The following is a 17,688-nucleotide window of genomic DNA, read 5'->3' on the forward strand; positions in this document are numbered from 1 at the left end:
CTAAAAATCTCTTCTCTCCCGAAGACATATAAACCCTGTGCCTGGAGTGTTCCAGGCAGCAGGCTGGCTTCTCTCGGGTTGTGCAGGAGCGATGAGGAGGGAGGTGGGAGGTGGAGATGTTGCTGGGATTAAGGAGCATCCTGCAGAGATGCCACAGGGCACTGCGGGGCTTTCCTCGCCCTCCTCCTGTGCTGGGCTCTAGGCCCGGTCACACAGACTCTCTTGGGCAGACTGGGAGGTTTGGGAGGAGGGATGTGACCGAAGTGGGAGGCAGAGCCCTCCTGCACAGCGAGCAAGAGGAGATGGGGTTTCGGCTCGGCCTCGGAGTTGACGCTGCAAGGCAGACGGTCTCTGGGTGTCTGTTCCCCGTCGGCTGACGGCCGCCCGGCCCGTTTTCTCTGCAAGGCTGCAGCAGCAGCTAGAGAAGATTTTCCCTCTTTGACAAGACATTTTCCTTCTTCGTCTTTTTTTATTTATTTATTTCTCTCTCTCTCTTTTTTTTTTTTTTTTTTTTTTTTAATGTTTTCATTCCTGAGCGAAAAACTCTGAAACCCGTGCGGTGAACGACGAAGGTCGCAGGGGGTCGAGCGGAGCCCATGCGGCCCAGGAAATCGGTCGGAAGGACTGGGCATTGCCACCCATTCCTCTGCCCTCAGCATCCCTGTGCTGCAGCCGGGCACATCCCTCCCGCAGGCTCTGGATGCAATGCTCACCGCCGTCTTCATCCTCCTCTGCTCGCAGAGCAACCCTCCCGACTCCTCCCCTCTCTCATCCCCTCTCTCATCCCTGTCCACTTGGCCCGGGAACAGCCCCCGTGCAAGGCCAAGGTGGGACCACAGCGTCTGAGACCTAGAGTATCCTCGGGAAAAGGCAGGAGTGAGGCATTGGGAGAGGAAAAGGCTCGGGTCGTGGTTCCAGCCCCGGAGACCTGCCTGCCAGGGCTGAGCTTTGCACCTAAATCCCACCTAAGAAGGACCCGAGGGCAGCCCCCAGACCTGCGGACCAAGCCCGAGCCCGACCTCGACCCCAGGGCTGCCACCAGCGCCGGGCACCCCGCAGAGATGGGCGGACGGCGGCAGGAGGTGTTCGGCCCTTTTATCTCCAGATTTCTCTCAGAAGAGATGAAAAATAAAAACTTTCAAATGTGACCTAGTTCCATCTCCCCCTCCCCCTTCCCTTTAGATATTCACGTCATCTATTAAGGGAAAGGGGCGGGGGGGGGTGGGGGGGGAAAGGAGAAAGGAGAAGCTAAATTTACGAGGTCTGGTGGGTTCTGGAGTCTGGGTGCTGGGAAACAGGTGTTGGCAGTTCGCTAGAGTGTCAGTCAACTTTTGGAGATGAAGTCATTAGGGAGGTAGTCTCCTCGGAACAATCTGGTGGTTTCAGTCGGAGTTAATTTATACCAGGAGAGGGGGGGGGGAAAAAAAAAAACAAAAGAAATAAATAAATAAAAAAAAAAAAGGGGGGGGGAAGAGAAGAAAGGGGGGGGGCGGGAAAGAAAGAAAGAAAGGAAAAGGGAAAAAAAAATTAAAAAAAAAAAAAGAAAAAAGAAAAAAAGAAAAAAAAAAGAAAAAAAAGAGCTTGTAGAAATACCGAAGGGGACAAACATAACGAGAACAGATTCACACTCCTACAGATTATGCCACTTGGAAGTCACATCCTGAGAAAAATAGCCGGCGACTGCAGAGGACGGGAGCGGGGCGGGAGGAGGGCGGCGGGCGGGGGCTGCCAGGAGCGGCAAGGCCCCGAGGGGGGCTGCCCCGTGGACCTCCCCTCGGCCCGGGAGGTGCGGAGAGGAGGCATCGGAGGGCAGAGCCGGGGTGGTGTTGGGGTAAATCCTGTCCTCAGTTTCCCTCGCCTCCCCGCACCTCCTCCAGCTCCAAAGGCGACAACTGCCCGGGAGGGGACTGGCCAGGGTCACCCGCCGCTCCTGCCACCGGGGCTGGAAATTGCCAGTGACCCTGAACTGTTTCTCAGCTATGTTTGAAAAGGCCGGCAATTCGCGGGCCCAGACAAAAGGTTTCATGTGCACAAATACAGGGCCTAAGCACGGCGCTGCTCGGAGCCGATGCGGGCAGGTCGGTGGCAGGGCTGGCCGCTGCTCCGTGCCCAGCAGCCAGGGAAAGAGGCGGTGGGAGGCGCGGGGGAGAAGGGGGTGCGGCAGGCGGGAGGGTGGTGGGAGCCTCTCCGACAGCGCCGGGGTGGAAGAGCCCGGCAAAAGGCGTGGTCTGAGGCATTGCCTGTTAGGCAGGCATCATGGCATATCATTTGCTTCAAAGAGATGGCGGAGGGGGAGTGGGGGTGTAGCGGAAAAAGGACTGATGCTCAGATCCGATCGTCCACCCCCCTTTGGAGTTGGGTGACAAATCACCTCCGGTGTATCAACCACTTGTTTCTTTTAGTATCGCGGGGAAAGATTTCATTAATGCTCCTCTGCACACCCCCTTTCCCCCCTCCCTCCAAATCTATTCTCTTGCTCAGAGTGTGTCTTCTAATCATAATTAAAATCGTCTCATATACATCGGCGTCTCTTGTGCGCATATTGAATTGCAGGTGACTGGGAGGAATGTTATTTCACTCTGGTCTCTCATTTTTACAATTCCACAAAAAGAAACCCCCCCCCCACACACACACACACAAAAACCAACAAACCCAATTGCAACCCCGGCGCTACCTCCCTGGTGGCAGATAAGGCGTATTGTGAATATCGATAGAGAGGAGAAAGGCGATATTCACGATCGATCGGTTCACAGGCAGCCGCAGCGCACCACGTTCAATCCCATGGCCAGCCCCTCTACTTCACTTAATATAATTAAGATTAAAACTCAAGTGGTGGCGGAGAGAGCGGCTATCGATGATGTGCCAGGACAGCAGCCGGGTTTGATGCCCAAGCTCAGACAGTGTTACTTCCTCATGGTCACTTTCAGAGAGCGATTTTTACGTTATATTGGATATACAAGCTGGGAGCTGCAGGCTGCGTGTATGCGCAGTGCTGGCGTGGAGGTCCGGCTCTGGCACTGAGTAGAAAGTTCACCCACTTCTTTTCCCTTTCTTTTTTTCTCTCTCTCTATTTTTTTTCCCCCCTTTCCTTAAAAGCAGGGAAAGATGATCGCCACGCCGTTATTTACAAGCACATAATTAAGGCAATATGATGGTTTTGAACCAGGAACACACTCGCGGTGGAGCGAGAGGGGCTGAAGCCAAGTTTATTGTCTATCATTTCAAGGCGGGGGGCGGGAAGGGGGGGGTGTGGGAGAATAATTTACGCTCTATTATTTTATTTCTGTGTCTCTGAGGCCACAAGCAAAGCATAAATCGAGGTGCTGGGTGTTTATTCCGGGCGATGTGACAGTCTGGATGCAAGGCGAGAAGGGACTGTGGGAGAGTTTAGGCGAGGGCTGAACCAGCCTGGCAAGCAGGGCTGAAACTCATGTTTTCTTCCAGGCTTGTCATACGTTTCTTTTTTCTTTCCTGATTTTTTTTTTTTTCTTTTTAACCCAACAATCACCCTTAGGATCATTTTGTTTCCCAACACCATACTCAGCTTCTGCACCTCAAAGTCCTTTAAGCGATAGATCCGCGTTTACCTCCTCTAGAGCAAATGCAAAATACACTTGAGCTTAAGAGCTGGAGAGGAATCTTCTCCGAAAGCAGAAGCTCTGCTGAGCAGCTTTGTGCTGCTGATTATATAGTGCAACTTGAAATGATCTCAGCCGGTGCAATATTAATCAAATCAATCAGGGTTGACAAATGAGAAATATTTGAGGGAAGGTGGTAATTTACAACTTTGTTATTAGTTAAGAATCTCCCGCCTTGTAAGAGTAATTAATAACTCCTGGATGGGAACAATTTGGAGAGGGAAAGGAGACGGCGTCTTGAAACAAACCAGTATAAAGGGAGGTTGGGGAGGGAGGTGCGCCTCCGTGAAAGAGAAATCGCAAATGATTTTTTTGAAAGATGTCTACAGGGACATTACATATATAATGTGTGTATAATACATACACAAATATAAATATGGCATAATCAGCGAGAGGGTGAGCGAGCAGAGGAGACTAGACAGGAGTTAAGTGCTGAAAAATAAATCAAAACATTGATTCTGGTGGTCACATCTCCCCTCCAAAGATTAGACGCTACGCTGGATTTCAAAGTACTTCAAAGAAATGATACCAAACATGCAAAAGTGCGAGTCAGAAACCGAGGGAGTGACTCCAAACTGGTTTGAGAAATGTATTTCCCCCCCCCTCTCTCTCATCCCCTTTCGAGTGCCTGATAAATGTGAAGTCCCTTTTCTCCCCAACTCCCGCTCAGATGGCAAAACTCAATTGTCTGCAATGTTTATAGTGTTAACCCTACTTATCTGCAGAACCCTCCCCTCTCCACCCCTCCCTTTTCACTTTCCATAGACACACATTGATTATTAGATTGTATGGACCCCCCTCCTTTTCCACTACCCCACCCTCAACAACTGACCAAAATGATGACTTGTTGGAAAACTATAAATCATTTTCGTGTTTGAATCCTTAAAGACTCTATTTAAGTAAAGAGGCTTACTGTGAAACAATGCATAGATCCAAGTCCTTCTCCGGATTGCTTCCAAATGCTGCCATCTCCAGAACTTTTATTTACAAGAGAAGAAGAGGAAGAAGGCGGAAAAAAATCCCCACCAAAACAAACCCCAGAAAAACCAAACAACCAAAACAAAACAAAAAACAAACCCAGACCCCAAACTTTGGCAAACTTTATCTCTTCTTTATTATAAGCTTCAGCCTTGCCTTGGTAAGCCCCAGCCTGTTCTACAAAAGGTGGCTAGAGATTGAGATTTATTGGTTTCCAAATGAAAAGATTCATTCGATATAAGAGGTTAACTCAAAGTTCCTTAAACCGTGACTAGCATTGGCAAGGAGCTTTGCCTAGTCAGCACAAAGGCAGTTCAAAGAAACCTTTAAAAATACACACAGATATACATACACACAAACACACTCTCACACTTTAGCCTCAACTGCAATTTTCTTTTCATTTTTGTTTCTTTCTGCCATTACAAAGCCCTGAGCCCCTTTGTAGGTAGCTGGAGGGGTTTTTTTTTCTCTTCCAAGCTGAACTTTGCCATTTTGGTGTTGACCAACCCCCTTTTCTTTTGCAACCAGTGAATGAAAAGACTCAAAAAAAAAAAAAAAAAAAAAAAAAAAAAAGATTAAGAAGTAAACGGGGTGAGGGGGGGAAAAGAATCTTTCTAATTTATAGAGAGCAGAACAACGTTTTAAAAAACCCACAACCCCAAAGAAAACCCCGAATCCATACAAAGGGGGGGGGGGGGGGGGGCGGGTCAGGCGAGGTGACACAGGAGAGAGAAAAGCAGCGAACCCGCCCCATGCTGCTTGGGGCCGCTTGAAGAGGGGTGTGAGGGTTTGGGGGTGCTGTCATGCCACATGTGTCCGTGTGTGTCCCGGTGTCCCTGTGCCCGGCCGGGAGCCGCACACGACGGCAGCCGCGGCTCGGGGCTGGAGGGCTCCGTCCTGTGTGTGGAGCCTGAGCTATGGAAATGGTAATGAGGGAAAATTAACCCGGCCGTTTGTTACATTGCAGAGAGATCAATGCCTGACCCAGGGCTGAGGGATAGCTTACTTCTGTAGGAAAGATATGAGATAATCGCTCTGAAACACACTGGTGGCGAGAGACAAACAGGGACCCAGTTGAATACCGCCTTTAATAAGAATAATAGCAATAATAATAACAACAACAATAATAATAATCTTCTGGCCAGAGCCTGCTAGGAGATAGAGAGAGGAAGGTGTTTTACAGGCGCTGGCGGGGTGCGCGGGCTCTGGCTGGGGATGCCCCGGGGGCCGGTGCGGGTCCGGGGCGCCGGGCAGGCGGGGGATGCGCGGGGGGAGCAGCCCCCGGGAAGCCCCAGCATCCAGCAGCCCTGCTCATCAAGGGAGAAGGGACGGCACCTCAAGGCTGCGAGGGGATGGCGGGGATATCAGAGCAGGGAGAAACTGACCTTCCTGGGATTTAACATGGGGTTGTGGTTTTTTTAAGTGAAACCTCGAAATAAAACATGAGAAGATGAAGGGGTTGGACAAATTCAGCTGGAGGAGACAGAGCGAGCTGCTGTCTTAAAAGCAGCCAGAGGAGGCTAATGAGACCTTTGGGGTAGGAATAGTGTACGAGATTTTTTTTTTTTTTTTTTTTAAAGTAAGACATCAGTAAACCCACAAAACTGGAAATAGTGACAGTGCAAAATGAATCATCCTCCTATAAAGGGACTGGGAAACACAAAACACGAGCGGGGAGGGGGTGTCTATCAGGCATGAAGCATAATAAAAATAATTGTTTTAAAAGGCAGCTGAGGAAAGTGGCAGGGTTCCCCTCATCCTTCAGGAGACAATATGGGCAGTGTGATGTGCTCTGACCTGCCTCCTATTGTACGAGTTCGTCGCTGGCTTTAGCGAGGGAAAGATCGAGTTTATATGAATAAAGTCCAGCCAGCTTCGCTGGATGGTAGCCCTTCCTCTCCCTCCTCTTTTGAGCCTTGTTCAAAGTCGATATAAAACTAGTCTCGACGTCTAATGTCTGTTCTAAGGTTCTTCCAGAAAGAAATTTCTCTTATGCTTCCCCCCTTTTAGAAAAAAGGGGGGGAAAGGGAAACAAACAAACAAAGTTATTTTTTCAGGCTATGTGATACTGTCATCCGAGAGGATGAAATTTTAGGTCGCTCTACAGTTAATTTCAGGGGTGGTTAATTAATAATGTTGCAGAAGTTAAGGTAAAAACTTGTTGGCCGAGATTAGATTATGTGGGAAGGAAAACCTGAGAGTGAACTCCATTACATCTGCAACAGGGGATGACTTTCTTGTCCAGAAAAAATAAACATTGCAAAGAATAGGGACAGACAATGATCAGCAAGGAAGACATGAAGGGCGGTGGGATGATTTGGGATGCCCGGAGCTGAGCCCTAGCCCTGCGGCTGCAGCAAATGGGGACCGGCGAAACGCAGCTCCCAGAAATGTGGATTGGAAAAGGCTCTGGGACAAGAGAAAAAACAAAACTGGGAGGGAGGGGGGTAAAGGGGAAGATTGCATTTAAAATGACTAAACAGTTTGTGATCAGGAGAGTGGCTGATGAAGCCGTTTTCAAAATTAGGATTATCTTTAAACCTGGGAATTAAGAGTGGCTGAGTCTGACTTCTCCTGCGGGGCAGCGGTTTGTGGGTAGCGAAGGATAATAAAGTTTTAACTCCGGTACCTGACAAATAGAAATAATCACCGTAATGCTTAAAAAGGCACTGGGAAGAATCAAAGGGGAAGGGGGGGCTGGGGGGTGGTCTTATAGCGAAAGAGAACAAACGGGAAAATGCACAAAAAAAAACCCCCACAAAACAAACACAAAACAAACAAACAAACAAAACAACAAAGGAGAGAAAAATGATTTTGTGATGCCTGGATATTCTGACGGGGATAAAAGCAAAATGCGAAATTGGAGAAGCGAGTCTGGGCAGTCTGTCCGGTCTATATATCAGGGACTTAAAAATTGCATCTGGAACAGAGCTATCCTTGGCTGGCCGCTTCTGCACTTTGATAGCATATTTATTTTCTTTTATTTAGCAACAAGTATCCAAGGATCTAAATTAATTTATTCTGGAGTTTCTTGGATTTTATCCAAAAGGCAATATAGTTTTAATTGTATGTTGTTTAAAACTCCATTTCTCAAACAGTGTGAAACAAGTAATAAAAGTCATAAAGCGTGTCACTGTTTTTTCCCCCCCACCCATAAATACTCAGCCGACACTCGCAGTTCTCTCCTAATATTCCTAAGGGGTACAAAAATAATTTCGAAGACGTGTAACTACACCATAAACTGGGGAGCTGTTAATCCATTGTAACTGATTTAGAAGGCACTCCTGATTTTATTTTTTTTTTTTGTTGGGGGGGAGGGGATTAAAAAACGTGTATATAAATCAGGACACCCTCCCTACTCTCTCTACTTACCCATCAGGAAGAGAGATTTTGAAATGTAATTTTAATCCTGGACACTAGTGCTCCAGTCCAGCTAAGGAGGCAGAAACTAGGATTCTGGGCAAAGTATTTGCATGGAGATAAAAAGGCCTGTAAAGTTTTTATACATTTCTGTTTTTCTCATCCCTGCCTTGGAAAGTCAGCCAGCAGCATCCCTGGCGAATCATCCAGAGCCACCCTCAAAACCCGAACTTTTTTTCTTTTCCAATTCACAGCAATGTATTTTCATCATTAGAGGCTGTGGCTATAAATATCCGATTATTTCTATTAAAAAAAAAAAAAAAAAGACAGAGGAGTCACTGCCTCCCCCCGCAGTCGCCCCCCTCCCCGTCTCCCCTTTCCCTGCACACCCACACTTTTCGTGTCTAAAATTAGCAGGAAAAACTATGCACTGGAGAGAAAGTGCAACGTAGCTGAGACAGGGAGGATTCATTAGTCCCTGCAAAGGCTGGAGCTGGAGCTGGGGCCGGGGAACCAGCCATCAAAGGGAGCCAACTGCATCTTTGCAGATCATTTTGGCGCTTCAGAGAGCGATTCAGGCTGGAAATCTGTAAAATCCACGCAAACCTTTCTCTTCTCGCTACTAGGCACCCTTTGACACAGTTGTATTGAAGTTGGGGCTGGAAGGTCCTTGGAGGTCTCTGAGTGTGACAGTACTTAGAATAGCGGGTAGATGGCACAATTTTCTAACATTTAGAGAGAAGAACCCACGCTGGGAGCAATAAGTCCATTTAAAAGCCCTTTATTTAAAAGGAACAAAGATAACTGACAAACAAAGTACAGAGACATCTCAATGAAATTTCTAGAGAAGAAGAATAAAAAACTCTGAAGAGGAAAATGCAAGTTCCTGGGTTTATTTATTGTTATTTTAAGTATAATACAGAAATTAAATTAAATTAAAATATAGACGTGTCTAACAAGCTCCTAAAACTGCGGATGTTTAAATCGGGGATCCAGGATAGTGAAGTACGAGCAGCTATTTGAAAGGAAATTCAGAAAATAGGGTTAATGTTTCAGAATGAATCCAGCCCTCGCATGCCCGTTGTTTAAAGGACTCCATCAAACCAGCACATGCGCTTTTTTCCGCCCCCCCTTTTTTTTCCCCCCTTCTCTTTTCTTCTTTTTTCTTCCCAAGGCGAATAGGAGAAAGGTGTGGTCAAAAGGAAAAATAAGACCAGGGAAGGGAGGTGTATGTGTGTGCGTGTGTAAATCTGAGGTTAGGAGCTACTTTCTAGGAAAGGGAAATCATCTTAAGGGCTCTATGTGGCTGCATTTCAGTAATTTTCCTCCAGTGCTTCAATTCAACAATGAATGGTGATTCTTTCTGAGTTCATTCCTTTTATTCGCATACGGGCTAATGGGTGGGGTTCAGAGCAAGGGGTAACAAAAAGGAGAAAGACATTTCAGCAGAGGTAGGCAGCATCTCTCCGGGGCGGTGTGCCTCCAGAGAGCCGCTCGCAAGCATTTAGGAAGCGACTCACAGATATTTCAGGAACAATTTCCCCCCCTTTCACCATCCATCTTGGACTCCGAAACTCGACCCCTTTTGATACCGAATACACAGATCGTCGATATTTTGGCGCTGAAGGAAAAAAAAATAAGTAAAAGGGAGGGGGGCGGGGGGGAGAAGAGAGAGGGTGATGCTGAGAAATCAGGCATTGATCCGGGTTTGATCAAGTCTGGGAGCTTCCACTAGCAATAAGCAGTCAAACACCCTCCAAACAGAGACAGACATACGCTCCTAGCTCCACTGATTATGTTAAAAAGGGGGTAAATAAAAGGAAGGGACATGAGGTGTGTGGAGGAAAGAAGATAAAAGAAAGGCAATAAGTGTAATGTTCCTTCGAATCTGTGGTGCTGTAAAGAAATCAGTTTCCGTATAAATGATTGTATTTGGGTGGGTGCTTTTCCGACTTATTTGTTGAGTAAATCTCTCTCACTGAGCTGAAGGCGAATCCCTGTTGATAAATCCATCATTACCGTTTGGATACAGGGAGACAGCAGCGCCACTAAATTTATCTTACATTTGTAGCGCTTTAATAGACATTTATTAAATGCTTTTAGAGAGAGACATGGGGCGCCTGATTACATCCTAGTTATAGACAGAACATAAAGACACACGTTAACAGCAATTTACAAGAGAGGGGGTGGGGGCTGGGGGGGCGAAGGAAAAAAAAAAAAGAGGAAGAATAAAGAAAAGAAAACAAAAGAAAAGGCAAAGTTTGGAAGTAAAGCTGCTGAAAAGCAGCCAGCGTTCGCCTTTCCGTATGGCTGCCACAGCAGCTTTTTCTCCTGCATTTCTCAGGATATTAACCGTGGCCTATATATGTGTGTGTGAGTATACATACAGAGAGTATATGACACACACCCGCACACAGGCAGATGCGTGCGCATGGATCAAACAAGGCGACGCACATTTCTGTTCCGTTCACCCACACATCAGAATACAGGAGAGCATTTACAATAGATTCATCACCCTCTTTCGCACTCACCCTCCACCCCCTTACCCTCTTCCTCCCCCCGCCAGCTTTTAACTCTAATTTCAATCTTCTTCAACTGGAGAATCTCCAGGGACCTGGGCAAACTTGTGTAAAATAGTTAAACCAAGCGTGTTTCAAAGAGGATTGCTGAGTTCCCCTTCCTGCCTTAATAAACCGAAGGGCCTAGTTCAAAGAAAACACACTGGAAGCAAGATTCAAAATATCTCACGACTTGCAGGGATGGAGCAGGCTCCGAGCAATGTCTGCAGCTTCATGCGTTGGTGGGCACGTAGTGACAAACATTTCACCCTGCTTCTTGTGTGTGTGGAAATCCTTCCTTTGGGCTTTTATTCCTCCCCCTCTCTCTTTTATTCTTTAAACCCTTCTGTTCTCTTTTCTTTTAAAATCCCTTCTTCCACTGTCTCTCAGGTACGTGCCTAATGCCACCTCTTGCTTTCGTGAAGTGAACCCGCTCCTGCAAAGGTCTGCTCAAATTCGGGTTCACATCGCTCCGCACCGCAGCGCGCCCGCTCCGCGGGACCTCCGCCTGAACACCAATGATTTATTTATATTATCTTTTCTTTTCAGGTGTCTTGCGAGGCTCGCCTCTGCCTTATCTTCTCACCATCCGAGTCATGCCAAGGACAGCATCGCCCGGATTTCACATCTCGCTCGCAGCTTATCCTTCTCTAATACCCCGTGGGTCGCCTTTCGCGGGGCACAGGGACGCACACATATCCACACAAACACAGGACTGATCCCTGCACCTCCAGGAAAAAAAATCCCAACAACAACCAACAAACAAAACACCCCACCAAAACAAAAAAACCCCAAGGGGAAATCTCTCCCCGCTGCCTCCCAGCTCTGCCCTTCTCCAAGAGCACTTCTTCTATCTCAAAGTTTCCAAAAGAAAATAAATACAAGTGACACTGTGCTGGGGGAAAGCTCATTAGTTCGTTGTCCAACTCTAATAAAAGAACAGAAGTGCAAATTATAGAGTTCAGCTTCAACACACGCTCTGTCAACTAAAATCAACCGAGTGCAGCCTTGATTCAAATAGCTGCGAAGTTGGTCCGCAATTCAAAACCACCTTCTCCCTCTTCCCTTCCCACCCCACCTCCACCCTGCCGCAGGGACATTTGGTTGGAAAAATATTGTTCCAAGGAAGGTAATGATAAAGCTTAACATTAGGAAGAGAAGTGCGCAAGCTCATTTCCCCATCGGTAATCCCAATAAAACGAGCGTGGTGCTTCGCTGTGAAGGGCTGGGAAGAGGGGCTGAGTGTGTGGGGACGAGGGGAGGAGGGACAGGACTCCTGAAATAACATCTTCTTTCCAGCAAGGTGGAAGAAGAAACGGCCCCTTTGTTTTGATAATTAGCTAAGCCCAAACTAGGAAAGCAGATGTGTTTGCTTAGCTAATCATAAGACAAGTTTCTTTCAAAGAATTTCATTGAGAGATTGCAATTGTGAAGGAAGGAGGATTTCATCTTCTTCTCCCTTGTTGCCCACCCTCTTCTATTTTTATTTACCTCCCCCCCCTCTAAACTTCTTCTAATATGATATAAACGCTTCCGATTACCTAGATGGGAAGAAGGCAAAGCCTCTTCAGCGCAGCACCGGGCTGGCCCCCGAGCTGCACAGCCACCCCGAGCTCTCCCTGCTCACGCCAGATCTGTTGACATTTTACTTGGGGGGGGGGAGGGGGGCTGGGTAGGAGGAAGAGGGGGGGTGGGGTGGGTAAGAGAGGAGACGAGTGGAAAAAAAAAAAGAGAAAGAGAGAAGGGGGGGAAAAATAAAGTTTTAATGACATGTATGACATATTAAATTAGGCAGTTTTACAATTGGGTTTGAATGCGATGCTAACTGATTACAACTGTGTTATCAAAAGGGTGATAAGATTTATAACTTCGTGAGCACAAGCCTCTCCTCTTAATGACAATAGATGTTCAATAGCAGAAATCTGGTTTCTATTTCCCAAGAAGAGACGCTGTGTGTCTCCGTTGCCCCTTTATTGCCGCAGGATTCAAGATCCTCTCTAAAACAGCTTGGCACTTGGAAATCCACAGGCCAGGAATACCTTTATGGTCCCTATTAACTACTGTGTTATTTACACTTTCGCTGGTGCTTCTCACTCAATGCCCGTATCGCATACGGTGGATAACACAGCCCCTCTCATTGCCTTTCGCTGGGTGTTTGGGGGTTATATTTTGCAGTTCTTTGCTTTACAATAAGAAAAAAAAAAGGGGGGGGGAGGGGGGGGGAGGGGAGGGAGAGGAAAAATCCCAGCCCCACAGCTCTGTATCTTACACCCCTCTCCTCCCCAGCTCCCTAAACCAACACATTAAGCAAACTTTAAAAACTGGGTTCCTATTACAAAGCAGCGCCCAGGACTAACTGCTTTAAAATTACTGCATAATTAGATTTAGTTGAATTTCACCATTAATTAGGCAGCCGCACTGCGGGGAGCCTTTGAAATCTGAGAAAATGGGAAAAATCATCTGAAGCACGTTTTTTAAACCCAACTTCAATAAATCCTGACAAGGCCTGCATTTCTCCGTGTATCTCTTTCCATCCTACAAAGCAAAGCGAAGCGAGCGCGATCCCCAGGACCCACTAAAGTTTTAATTAAAAAAAAAAAGAGAGAGAGAGCGAAAGAAATAAAAATAAAGCCCATCTCCATTTCCACATCCCGCTCCTTATCAGCAGCGGCGGCGGCTACGGAGCTCCTCGAAACATCCCCCGTTTCTCTTTTCCTTTTCCTCCCTTTCTCTCTTTCCTTTCCAACAGCCCCCCTCCTCCCCCGCCCCCCTTTTCTTTTTAAGGCACCTTCCCCAGGATCCCGCTGTCTCTGCAGGCGCAAACCCTAAATCTAACACCCCGGGGTAGGTCTGACTCCGCTTCAATGGCCATTGAGCCGCGCTCGCACGGGGGAGATGCTTCCACAGGTCATTGACATGCAGATGGGATACCAGCGCCGGGGGAAGACACACCACGGTCCCGCAACTCTTCCCGCCGGCCCGGCCCGGCCCGGCAACCCCCCGACTGTTCCCCATCGCGGAGGACCTTGCGCGGAGTTCCGGGGGGAACGCCGGACACCCCCCTGATTCCCTGCTTTCCCCCGTGCCCCGGCTCCGCAGGGCGCGGAGCGAGCAGGGCCGGGGCCGCCATGTTGGCTGAGCTCATCGGACCCCGCGGCGGACTTTCCCACGCATCGCCTCCGCGGCCGCGCAGCGCTCCGTGGTCCCCCCCTCCCTCCCTCCCTTTCCCTTCTCCTTCCCCTCCCACCCACCCTCCCACCCCCGCCCCTTCCCCGGCCGCCGGCGGCGCGGCCCCACGGGCGGGCGAACCCCGCGGGCTGCGGGCGCTGCCCGGCCCCGCCAGCCCCACACGCGGGCTGGCACCGCCCGCCAAGCGCCTCCTCTTGCCCCAACCCTCCGCTTTTGTCTGAACTTGGGAGAGACGCCTCCTCTCCGCGCCCCCTCCGCGCCCCGCGCACGGGCGGACTCTCCCCCGCCTCCGCCATCGCTCTCCCGGCAGGGTCGGGGAAGGTTTGGGAGAGCGGCGGCGGGGTGGGAAGAGGAGGAGGAAGGGAAAGGGAAGGGGGAGGTTGAAGAAGACCTTTCCCGAGATGTGGTTTGCACCGCGGGCGGCTCTGCAGCTTTCGCTGTCGTTCCGGGTCGCCTTTGGGTCTTTCCCCGCCAGACCCCGCGCCGGTGGCAGGGGTGGTGGGGAAAGAATAAAGCGAACTAAGAGCAGATTAATGAAAAAAATACAAGGGAGGGGTGGGAAAGGGGAGAAACCGCAAGGAAAAAAAAAAAAAAAAAAAGAAAATTAGAGACTTATAGGGAAAGAGTCGCCATGTTTAGCAGCCTTTTTTTTTTTTTTTTTTTTCTTCTTAAAGGGGAAAAAAAAAAAAAAGATCTCCTCAATTCCACATAGAACAAGCTTCTCGATCCCAACCCTCCTCTTTTGTCCAATTCAATCTTTGGATAGATCTTTTGTTCTAACTCAGCATGAAAAGAAAAACTTTCTTTAAATGCTATAAACTTAAAACTAACTGAAGTCCCTAAACAAATCCTCCTCTGAGCATTCCAAACATATATACATGGGGCTGGGGTGTGTGTGTGTGTGTGTGTGCGTGTGTGTGTGTGTTTTTATTTAACCCTGGTGCATTTTCTGTTTACTATTATTCTCTGTGAACCAAAGCTCGCTGCAAGAAACTTATAAATACAGAGAGATAGCTTACAGGCTTTGAAACATAAAAAGCAGAGAATGTTTTGGATTTGAAAATCATAAATTATAATTTAATGCCAATAACAATTTACAACAAATGGTTGTTTACAATAAACTAACACAAAACAAACAAGTCAAGATCCTGTGTTCTTAGTAAGCATAAAAACTTCACACACACACACACTCACATGGATAGCACTTGCAATAGAAAAAGCTAAATCTAGAGGTCAGCAATCCCCTGCAATAATAGTATATTTATATATTTATATATATTTATATATTTATAGAAAAGGAGCCATGATTCAGATGTAAAACTGCTCAAATTCACAGTCACACGCCCCTCAACCCCCAGTACAGATGTGTCTAACTGGAACACACTAAAGATCAGGGTTTAATCGACTTTACAGAATGATCTCTCTCCCTCCCTCTCCCTCTTTTTGTCAAACCACAACATGGTGTAGTTACGTGTGGTAAAAAGGGAGAGGGGGAAGCCTCAGACAAGAACAAAATTGCAAGCTTTCACATACAAAGCATCTGCTATAGACCAAGGGGAGGGGGGAGGAGAGAAAAAAAAAGGGAGAAAAAAAAAAAAAGACACGCACACACACACAAAACAAAATATCAACCCCTTGCAAAACCACAGCATCTTGCCTTCCTTCAGAATTGGGGGCTTTTGCCTTCTCGGGATAGCACTACATTCACAACTGGTGTGTCCGATCCGCTGCCACCAGCCCTGGCAGGTCCCCACTACATCAGTGGGAGCTGTGCCTGCGCAGGGATGCAAGAGAGGGCCCTGGAGCTACACAGGGAAGATGCATGGACGCCTACGCATGTATGTATGCAAGTATACATACAGACATATATCCCATATGTAAAAGAGAGAGATGACCTGTGGTCATGCTTTCACAGTCTAAGGTAAAAAAAAAAAAAATTAAAAAAAAAAATCCACTTGAGAGTATATATACATTAAAACCCAACTCCTCAGTGCTAGAAGCTAAAAGCCACTCCATTTGAAGACCTCTCAATGACAACGATAGATGGCAACTACGGAGTATTATAAAAAAATCACACATACTTAAAGAAAACTCATTGCAAACAACTGACCTATATTTACAATACTGCTATTACCTTGCTCGAATGATCTTGTGCGCGTATGTCAGACATTTACAAAAGATTTTTCGCCCCATTCTGATCACAAAATAGATACTGATCTCCAGATTTCTAATACTTTTTCACAACAATACCTTTCCTACGCAGGCACTTAAGTGTGACAAAAATAAGGGCCTTTTTTTTTTTGCCTTTTTTTTTCCTTTTTTTTTTTTTCTCCAGAAAAATCCATTTTTAATTAACAGGAGGATTAGATGAATGGGGGGTTGATGGTTTACCATTTCAGCATCGTACTTCCTAAAAACCAGAGATAAACCACGAAACTTAAGTCCTCCGCCCCCATCCCGGAATTAAACAGGTAAATACGCTACAATACATCTGCTACAAACTTACTGTGACAAGTAAACAAATCAATCGCCTATGGACTGAAATGACTGCAAACTATAGAGAAGTAAGGTGGTTTCTGAAAGACATTTATGACAGCCAAACAGGTTTCAGATATCAAATAATATTTTAATTTCTGAATACTTTCAATTTTCCTTGGAATATAACACACAAAGACTCGACCAAACAGTTCAGTTATTATAACTTTTACAGTATACAGAAATGTTGCACTTAAAAAAAAAAACCCAAACAAACAAAAAAACAAAAACAAAAAACAAAAAAACCGAACCAAAAAACCCTTCAGTTTTTTCTTTTTTTTTCTTTTTTTTTTTTTTTAAACACAAAACTGTAAACTCTAAGATACTGAATCAATCACGTTATCTATAAGTGCCAACAGTGTTATTTTGTCATGCTGATTTCAATGGTATTTTTTTTAAAAAGGGAAAATATCAACAATTATTATAATACAAAGGGCTTGCAAATATACAAACAGATAGAGGAGTTTAATAACAATTCATGATGAACTATGTGGAACCCAATTCAAATTACAAAAGTTCACTTTGCTTGTTTGTTTGTGTTTGGTATTTTTTTTTTCCTTTTTTTTTTTTTCTCCTTTTTCCTTTTTTTTTTTTTCTTTTTTTTTTTTTTTCTTTTTTTCCTTTTAAATCCTTTTTAAAATCAAAACCGTAGTGTGTCTTGGACACAAATTCCTTCTACCTAGAATAAATCCCCACCGTTCATTTTCTGACCGAAACATCAAAAAACCTAGGTTTGGGGGGGAGTTCTATGACACGTGTGGTTCATTGGGGTCTATATAATTATAGCTCTCTCAGCTTCAAGCTAGATTTTGGGTCACCACCTTTAAGTGCGCTTCCATCATTGTGTTGTTGATGAGGGGGGGGGGGGGGGTGGGTTTGTTTGGGGGTTTCTTTTCTTTTTTGCTTTATTTTTTTTTCCTCTTTTCCTTTCTTCCTATGATACTTTCGTGGACTCAGTTTTAATTCTTTCAGAACATATATTTTAAGGATACACAGGTTTGGTGTTTTTTTTTTTCTTTTTTTTTTCTTTTTTTGTTTTTTTTTAAAGAAGCCAAGGTTATATCAAAAATTATTATAGAACCACAGAATAAACTGGTTTGAAACCAGAAAAATACAAAAAAAAAAAAAGAACAGCTATAGGTACATAGACACATAGGACAATTAATAATTTGGAAAAAAAAGACTTACTTTCTTCCGTTCTGCTAATTTTCTCCAAATTTCCTTTAAATGCACTTTCATGGAGAGTTGGTTTTTTATTAAAAAAAAAAAAGCTTACCCCAAAAAAGAAGGAAAAAAAAAGAAGAAGAAAAAAGAAAAAAAGAAAAAGCCCACCATCCTTTCTTTTCTTCTTCTTTCTCTTTTTTCTTTCTTTCTTTTTTTCTTTCTTTCTTTCATTCTTTCTTTCTCTTGTTTGGATTTATTTTTTTTTT

Source organism: Dryobates pubescens, chromosome 17 (assembly GCF_014839835.1).
Source record: "Dryobates pubescens isolate bDryPub1 chromosome 17, bDryPub1.pri, whole genome shotgun sequence".
NCBI lineage: Eukaryota > Metazoa > Chordata > Aves > Piciformes > Picidae > Dryobates > Dryobates pubescens.